Source organism: Cynocephalus volans, chromosome 6 (genome assembly GCF_027409185.1).
Source record: "Cynocephalus volans isolate mCynVol1 chromosome 6, mCynVol1.pri, whole genome shotgun sequence".
NCBI lineage: Eukaryota > Metazoa > Chordata > Mammalia > Dermoptera > Cynocephalidae > Cynocephalus > Cynocephalus volans.
This window is the reverse complement of record NC_084465.1, coordinates 28,454,357-28,464,002: the sequence shown is the minus strand read 5'-3', so window position 1 is coordinate 28,464,002 and position 9,646 is coordinate 28,454,357. Positions and strand designations below refer to the sequence as shown.

General features: G+C 34.4%; 1 non-coding gene across 1 annotated transcript; it reads left to right on the top strand.

The window, feature by feature from the left end:
• The first annotated feature begins 6,630 nt into the window (after positions 1-6,630).
• On the top strand, positions 6,631-6,693 carry LOC134381388 (small nucleolar RNA SNORD43). Its single transcript, XR_010023980.1, has one exon. It is a non-coding gene; the product is annotated as a small nucleolar RNA SNORD43 (small nucleolar RNA).
• Positions 6,694-9,646: the final 2,953 nt, after the last annotated feature.

The window sequence follows — 9,646 nt, the reverse complement described above, 5'->3', positions numbered from 1 at the left end:
ACAATGGTTATCTCTTAGCAGAGGAATTATAGATGAATTTTGTTCCTGTCTTTATATTTTTGTATTAATATTTTTTCTATAAAATATTAAGTTATGGTTAAATAGGCGTAAGAGGTTCTTTTAAACTCAATAGAAAGCTATCATTCATAATGTCTGTAGCCAGATCTACTATTAATAGGTGAAGAAAGGTATTTTTCAAAATTGATATAGAAAGAAAGCATTTTTACTAAACAGAATTTGAACAGAGACTTTTCTTTCATTATCTTTCTTTTGTGCTGTCTAACATATGACAGATGGACTGACTACATTAGATGGGAATTATTCCAGGGAAGAAGTTCAAGTAGATTTATTTTAATTGTAAGAGAGCTTTTCTTAATATTGAAATGTTTCCTACTCCAAATAAAGAACATGCTTTGGAATCTACAGAGAAATTCTTTTTATAATATGTAGAGTCACTGTATATAATCCCTTGTCATGCTTAATGGTCCTCAGTTCCATGGGCTGCTACTGTCTTTGGCTGACTGGCAGTTATATTGTAATGAAAAGGGATTCATATTTTAGCTGCTTTCTCTTTATTGCAGCAACTGAGATTGGAATTTTTTGCTTTACTTTGATTCTTTAAGATGTGTTTTCCTTAACATAGATCTATTGTTTTCATTTTTAAATGTTTTTCGTTTAGATTTCTTTTAAGTACTTCCTGTGAATTTTATGGGTCTCCATTCTTATTATTGCTGTAGTTGTCATTTCTGAAATCAATGAAGCATAGCCGTTTATAGGGTTGACTTGTACCAATCTAGTGAGCTAGAAGAAAGTTTGGCATTCTATTTCTCTACAATTTCTACCCAAATAACGACTGTGTGTAGTGTTGTTAGACTAACCTTATGAAATTCCAAATATGGTCTATTTTATCACTTAAAAATGTTCATTTTTTATCATTTCCCAAATACTCTGCTATTGTCTTTCCACTATAATTTAGTAAAGGAAGCATAGATAAGAGTCAAAAGGACTGGATTAAGTCCAAGTTACACCACTTACAGATTCTATGAATCACTAAGCTTCTCTGAACTCCACTTTTCTCAACTGTAAAATGGGAGTAATATTAATTACATCACAGAGGTTATAAAAATAAATATGATAATGATGTAGTAAAATTTTTAAGTGGTTACTTATATTGTTTTCTGTCCTGACTCAAGTGCCTCGGGTAGCATAAAGTAACTAAAGACAGGAATAGAAAAGGTATAATTTAAGGAAATAAAATCTGCTTTCAGAACAGAGCTTAGAATTTCTCCTTGTCACATTCTCACTTGCACATACACACCACTCTTACATATCCATATCTTTTTTCAGCTTGCAATCTTTTTCAGGTAGTTTGGTTGAAGAGGTTTTTAACCAGGCCTGGAAGGAGTTCGATACTGAAAGAGTTTCTAGGGTGGGATTGGACGGTGGTGCTAAAAATCCTAGAAGAAAACAGAATCTAAAAACATCCTAACACTGCAACCTTCTGTCCAACTTGTCTAGTTCCCCTCCAGAAATCATTGCCACATTCTTTCCTCAAACCAGATTGGGGATAGTAGGGATTCTGGGATAGGCATAAAAACAGATGCATGGCTTTGCAGATGTGTATTGGGATATAGAAAGGGTCACTTAGTCTCATGGAAATAAGTGGAGTATCAGAAGGTTAGGAACAAATGAACTTTGTGAAATGTGTGAATAACATGACTTCAGAGCAATCTCTAGTTTTATGTAAAGAAGTCTGAATATTGGGGTAACTACAGAAGTAGAACAAAAGCAATAGTTCTGTGCCACTAATACAGGAATTTAAGATGGATTTGACAATGATTAGTTGGTTGGTGTTAAATGCAAATACAGGAAGGGATGCAATTTAGTGATTAGTCTCTCTTATTTCATTGTTTTTTCCCCAGCTAATTAAAGCATTTGTCCATTGTAGGATACTTGATTTACTTCCTATTCTCTTAAAAAGATCTATTTGGTGTTTCACAGAATAAGAAATTGTTTTGTACTAGCTACAATTAATAATAATGGAAAATGACATTCCATTAAAAGTATGAATGGATTCTGTGTACCTAATATAAGAGGGAAAAGTTCTCATGACACTAAATAATTCAACACATTCATGTTGAAACATGGTCCCTCAATTTATCTACCTATGTGCAGAAGATAATAATATTTATTTTATAAGGATGTTATAATGATGAATAGAGCTAAAACTTATAAAACACTGAAAATACTGAAGATTAATTAATTTTGATGTTTTTTTTTCCACGATGATGATGATGAGAGTGTGTTGTATGTGTTTTGTGAACATTTCTCACCTTGAAAAGAAAAATGGCAATATCTACTTTATTGGCCCAAGAGACAGAGACTAAAATACTTCTTTATTTTAAGTTAAAAGGAGGTATTACTCTCATCTATTCCAAGGACTGCAAAGCACTTTATGTTAGTCATAAACTAGCTGAGTATTTGTTATTTAATTAGGCCCTACAAACAGCAACAGAGAAAAATTCACTCATCAATTCAAGAAACATTTATTGGGCACTTATCTGGAGATTCTACTTATTAATAAGACATGATTCCTATCCTCAATATGTTAAAGTTTGTTAAATCATCAATATATTAATATATCCTCAATATATTAAAGTATATTCAAGAGACTCTTTTCCATTTTAAAATAATAAAAAAGAAAAATGTAATCATTCATTTTAAAGTTTATTCTGTGGTCTATACAATAGACCACACTTTGCTCATGGAGAAATATGACTTTGTCCATCTGCCAGTTTTAGTTTAAAAGACAATTCATCATTCCATGTCTAAATATCCCTGATAAAATGTTTCACACTAAAAATAAAATTATTTTAAAAACTGTGAACTTTGTAAAAGCATAGATGTGAAATACAACCAAGAAAAATTATTTAACAGATTATAAGTAATAATGTTGGATTAAATATCAACTTTAATTCAATTGAAATAAAACCAAAGTATCCTCAAAGAGAGTTCACCAATGGTCAGCTTTCATTTTGTGAATAAAAAGCATTAAAAAGTAGTTGTTGGGGACATTATTAATGTCTAACAACAGCAAATAAATAATAACCACTCTAGGCAAAAACGTTTTATTGTCCCTAATCTGGCTGTCCCAAGATGAAAGTTAATCCCTTTTATGCAGACTCATCTGTCAATGAAATTTTCCCGGGAGCAGATTCTGCACACTTGGAGGGCAACATCCACTCAAATTTCTCACTAACTGGTCCACACCTAGGCCCTCTTGCCAGCACACCAGAGAAGATGTAGTGGATCGTGTGTAAAAATAAAAGAATTACCACCACAAGGTTAACAATATCTCATTCAGGACACGGGACTGATTTAGAAAACGCATTAGTAGCAACCTCCCCAGTGCCATTCCACACACAAAACAATGAAGCCATTTAATAGGAGGAACAGACCTACGTGCCTCTCATTAGACTTAAGCCTCCAAATCAGTGATAATTCTAATCACCTTAAGGCTACTAAATTTGCCACAACAAAGTAAAATACCAGTAAATCACTATCATCAACAAACACTTCTTTAGTGTCTATGACAAGTAAAACATAATGGATGATGCTAGGGCTACATGGAAAGATAAAACACAATATCTGACCTCAAAGGGCTTATAAGATGGTTTTAAAAAAGAGCATATACATTAAAAATGAAGTAAAATATAAGGTAGCATGAGGCAAACTATAGCACCAGATGGGCATTAGATCTAAAGAAAAGGGAGCCAGCATTTAATTAAGGCCCATTATTTGCCTATAAAACAGTCACTAACCAAGATGCTTTAAATAGTCACATGTTTAATTTGGGTCTTAAGAATATAGAAGGACTCTATCCTAAAGAAATAATCCAGCAGTGTGATAAGCGTTATAACACCAAGGTCAAGGATTCAGATCCCCATACCAGCCAGCCACCAAAAAAAAGAAAGAATCCAAAATTTAAACAAAGACTCAGTCACAAAATGTTTCAAAATCTAATCTGTGACATTGAACCAGAAACATTCTAAATGTTTAATAGAAAAGAACAGTAAAGAAAATTTTGATAGAACCATTCAGGGAAATTGTATGTAGTCATTAAAGGAGATATTCACAAGTCATTCTCAGTCAGTATCACCCAGATATGAGAAAATGCTAACTCTAGTATAGTAATCAAAAAGAAATATCAAAACTTTTATGCATTATGTTCTCAAATTTGTGTCTTAAAAAAATTGTGCAACATTACATTAATTATTTACTCTGAAAATTGACACGTAAAGGGAAATTAATTCTCCTGCCTTTTTAGGAGAAGCCAAAGTTTATTTGGGAAAGATCTTTTTTTAGAGAATAATTTCAGCTAATAAGTGTAGACTATAGAATTAGAAAATCACTGTTTCGCAACCCCCAATGAAATAATTCAGGCAAGAATTTCTGTAAATGCTAAAACCATTGGGTGAAAAGGTGATGAGGGACTGGATATATGCAAAGGTGCCAAAATTTCACCCCACAGGTTACTTGTCCATCACGGGGGGGGGGGGGGGGAAATGAAGGGATGTGGCTGTACCACTTTAACCAGGGAAGCAAACAGCATCTCTCCTAGAGGGACAACCTGATATTATGTGCCCCTTGACATGACCAATATGAGCTCCGTAGCATCACCTATGAAGCAGTCTTGTCAAAAACACTATCCTACAATAAACTGTTGTTAATTATGGCTATCTGAGGCCTTTGCTGTACCTTCCACTTTATAGGAAATACAGGGAACAGGAGAACAAGGTAAATGTCACCTTGAGGAAATAATCACCCACCAGAATGTGGGACACTCTACAAGATTGGTCTTTTTGAAAGGCAATGTCATGAGAAGAGACTAAAGAAACATAACAACCAACTCAATGGCCATTTTTGATTGTTTCTTGCTTTAAAAAATTTTTAAGTTGTTATAAAAGACATTTGGGGGAAATTGAGGACATTTTAAATATGGACTGGGTATTAAGTTATATGGGGGAGTTATTAATTTTGATGATAATGTTATATGGTTATATAAGAGAATGGATTTTTTTTTTTCTTTTTGGAAAGAAAAAGGCATGGTTCACTCTCCTGAAAGATACAAAGAGAGTTACAGAGAGGCAGATGACTCATTTATGACAAATTCCTAATAACTATTCAACCCAGATAGTAGGCATATGAGTGTTCCTTGTGTTAGTCTTTCAATTTTCTATATGCTTAAAATTTTCTCATAAAAAGTTGAAAAACTATGGAGGTTTCTCAAACAACTAGATAGAACTACCATATGATCCAGCAGTCCCACTTCTGGGTATATACCCAAAGGAATGGAAATCATCATGCCAAAAGGATACCTGCACTCCCATGATCATCGCAGCTCTATTCACAATAGCCAAGACATAGAACCAATCTAAATGTCCATTGACAGATGACTGGATAAGGATAATGTGGTATATATACACAATGGAATACTACTCAGCCATAAAAAAGAATGAAATTCCACCATTCTTAGCAACATGCATGAACTGGAGGAAATTATAAGTGAAATAAGCCAGGCACAAAAAGAGAAATACCACATGTCCTAACTCATAAATGGGAGCTAGGAAGGAAGGAAGGAAGGAAGGAAGGAAGGAAGGAAGGAAGGAAGGAAGGAAGGAAGGAAGGAAGGAAGGCCGGCCACAATAATACGTTGAACTTTCAGAAGGAAAGAACAGACCTATGGTTACTAGAGGTGGGAGAGGGGGAGGGGGAGGGGGGTTAGGGAGAAAATGGGTAAGGGACACAAAGAATAATCATGATTTGTAATAATGAACATACTAATAACATTAATGTGATCATCACATACAGTGCACAAATACTCATAGTCAACACTGTATGCCCAAAATATGTATATTCAATTATGTTTCCATATTTAAAAAATTTTCTTATGTCAGCAATCCTCCTGCTTGCAAAAATTCTTTTAAAAGCTGAAAGAAATATGTACAGAAAAAAGAGTGAGGAGAAATATACCAAAACATCGACAGTAGTTACTTCCTAATTATAGGTGATTTCTCTCCTACTTTAAAATAAAATATTCTGGCTGTCGGGTTAGCTCACTTGGTAAGAGCATTGTGCTGATGGCACCAAAGTCAAGGGTTTGCATCCCTGTACTGGCCAGCTGCCAAAAAATAAAAACAAAAAATAATAGTCTGTTTAAAAAAATGAGTCTTTAAAAAAAAGTTCAGACTGCCCACAACTACTTGAACCTTTTTATTCTGAGGACTTTGATAAAATTATACTGTTGGCAGCTTATATTTTTCCACTAAGCACAGAGAATCAATATCATCAGTATAAAAGGAAATTTTGCTGCAAATTTCTGAATGCTTGGTAAATCATATAAATAGAGACATTGCACTTTTCAGAAGAGTCTGATTTAAGTTCATTACAACAACACACAAATTCATGTTCAATTCAAAAGAATTGAAAAGCATAAGTGATCTTTATAAAGAAATACAATTTATAAAAAAATAGAAAATAAAAAGCAATTGAAGGCAGTAATGCGTGGGGGGAAAAATAAAAAACAAGAGAAATAAATAATAAATATTGTACCCAATGAAAATATGCTGACACAGATGTTGACCTCATTGATGGGCGGACAAAGACTGTGTGCTGTTGTCATGTTCTGATTTGGAAAAGAAAAGAAAAAAATATGCTGAATAAGTGGGTGATCAATCTTCATGTATACTTCCGGATTGGTGCACACCTCACCAAAGATTTTATCTAAATGAAAAATATGCTGAAAAATAAATTTGATTTTTGTAGGAAAAAATTCTGTAATTTCAACATTTTTTAAATTATAATATATTATTTTTATAACCAGAAAAGTGAGTAAAAGAAATGTAGGCATTAGGTAGAGCTGTGTGTAAAAAAATAAAAAGCCTTAAGCCTGTCCATTTAAGGCAATTGTGATATGGGCTATTGTTGCTTTGGTTCTGGCATTATTTAACATATTAATAGTTTCCAAAGGAAGTTCAAGGCATATTAAGTCATATTTCAAATAGTATCTTGGCAAAGCAATAAGGAGCACTACATAAACAGGCTGCCCCAGAAACAAACTGCTCACATAGTTCATTAATAAACATGAACATTTTCTAAATCTTAAAAAAATGCAATCCAATACCTCTGGGGGAATTCTTTTCTACATAGTTAGGCAATAACAGAGAAGCCTGGAAAGCAACAGATGGCAAGGAGGAACAGCAGTGAAGAAATGGGGAGATATCTTGGAATGATAATTGAAAACAAATTAGAGATTAGTTTCCAATGACGTAAGTGAAAAACAGGTCAGTGCTGATTTGGACTGGGTATCAAGGTCAAAGACTGCCTTTCCTCACTGCCTGCTGAGACCATGTAGTCCTACGTAATGTTCAAATTACACAAGACACCTGTGGACAGTAGCGCTCAGGTCTAGCAAAGCATAAGTAGGAGCCTTCAGGGATTCATTCATCAAAAGAAAAAAAAAAAGAGCAAGAAGTTAAACACGCAGAACCTGCCAATAAATGACAGAGTGAAGAGATAAAGTTACAAACATATGTAAAAGGTATTAATGCCAAGAAGAGAAAGCATTTAGCCCAAAGCTAAGAATAATGGGATTAAATAAATTCAGAACTGAAAAAAAATGTAGTAAAAAGTATTTAAATGATGTCATTGGAACATTTCTTACTACTTGCCTTTGCATGCTACTGTGCAATTTAATAGTTCTATTCTTCCTGTCCTAGTGACTCATGTGGGTTAACGCTCGTCCTGTATAGTCAGGGAGTGGCTTAGGCTACTTAAATTCCTTAAAAAATAGTGTAGCACAGTGGTGCCCAAATTTTGCTGCACATGAGAATCATCTGGGGAATTTTAAAAATCTCAGTGTTCAGTCACATTCCATACCCATTAAATCAAAATACCTGGGGGTGGGAGCCAGCCATCAGTATACTTTTAAAACCATCAGGAGATTCCAACGTGGAATGTGCAGTAAAGTTTGGGAGCTACTGGCATAGTGTACAAAGGCAAATGTTGGGAGATGTATTGATTACAGAATTTATGCCAATAAAAATATTTTAAGAAAAACCTACCCTACAAGTGCTAACAGCCCAGTCAAACTGTATAACTTCCACATAGGAAGAGACAAGAATTGTGATATAATGGGCAGAAAACTTTAGAGCTGAGAGAATCAACAATCAGGAGAAGCAGCCGGGAAATTATACCACATGTTCAGTTTGGTGGGAAATCCACATTGGAATGTTGTAAAGATTGATTCCACAGTAGGGAAAATAAATGGAACGTCTTTTTCAACCTTTTTTTAAAAAATTTTAACATTTACTTGTACATATTTGTGGGGTACAGTGAGTTGTTTCAATACATGTGTATACTGCACAATGATTCGCTTAGGGTAGACGGCATAATTTTGTGCCCGTTAGTCCACCTGTACTCCTCCCCACCTCCCTTCTGGTAACCATTATTCTACTCTCTACTCTATGTGAACCACTTTTTTAAAATTCCCCATGAGTGAGATAATGTGGTATTTGTCTTTCAGAGCCTGACTTACTTCACTTAACATGATGGCTTCCAGTTTCATCCATGTTGCTGCAAATAATAGAATATCATTTCTTTCTATAGCTGAGTAGTATTCCACTATGTATATATATGCCAGTTTATTTTATACATTCGTCTGTTGATGGGCATTTCGATTGATTCCCTCTCTTGGCTGTTGTGAATAGCATTGCAACGAACATGTGAGCGCAGGTGTCTTTTTGAAATATTGATTTCTTTTCCTTTGGGCATATACCTAGTAGTGGGATAGCCAAGTCATAAGGCAGATCTGTTTTTCTTTTTCGGAGGAACCTCCATACTGTTTTCCACAATGGATGTACCAATTTACATTCCTACCAACTATGTAGAAGGGATCCCTTTTCTCCACATCCTTGCCAGCCTTTGCTATTTTCTGTCTTGTTGAAAATAGCCATTCTTTTTTTTTTTTTTTTTTTTTTTTTTTTTTATTTATTTATTTATTTTTTTTTTTTTTTTTTTTTTTTTTAATTTTATTTTGTCGATATACATTGTAGCTGATTAATGCTCCCCATCACCAAAACCTCCCTCCCTTCTCCCTCCCCCCCTCACCCCCAACCATGTCCTTTCTATTTGTTTGTTGTATCAACTTCAAATAATTGTGGTTGTTATATCTTCTTCCCCCCCCCCCCTGGTTTGTGTGTGTATGTGTGTATGTGTGTGTGTGAATTTATATATTAATTTTTAGCTCCCAGCAATAAGTGAGAACATGTGGTATTTCTCTTTCTGTGCCTGACTTGTTTCACTTAATATAATTCTCTCGAGGTCCATCCATGTTGTTGCAAATGGCAGTATTTCATTCGTTTTTATAGCTGAGTAGTATTCCATTGTGTAGATGTACCACATTTTCCGTATCCACTCTTCTGATGATGGGCATTTGGGCTGGTTCCAACTCTTGGCTGAAAATAGCCATTCTAACTGGGGTGAGATGATATCTCATTGTGGCTTTAATTTGCTTTCCCTGAGGATTAGTGATTTTGAGCATTTTTTCATGTTCTTGTTGGCCATTTTTATGTCTTCTTTTGAGAAA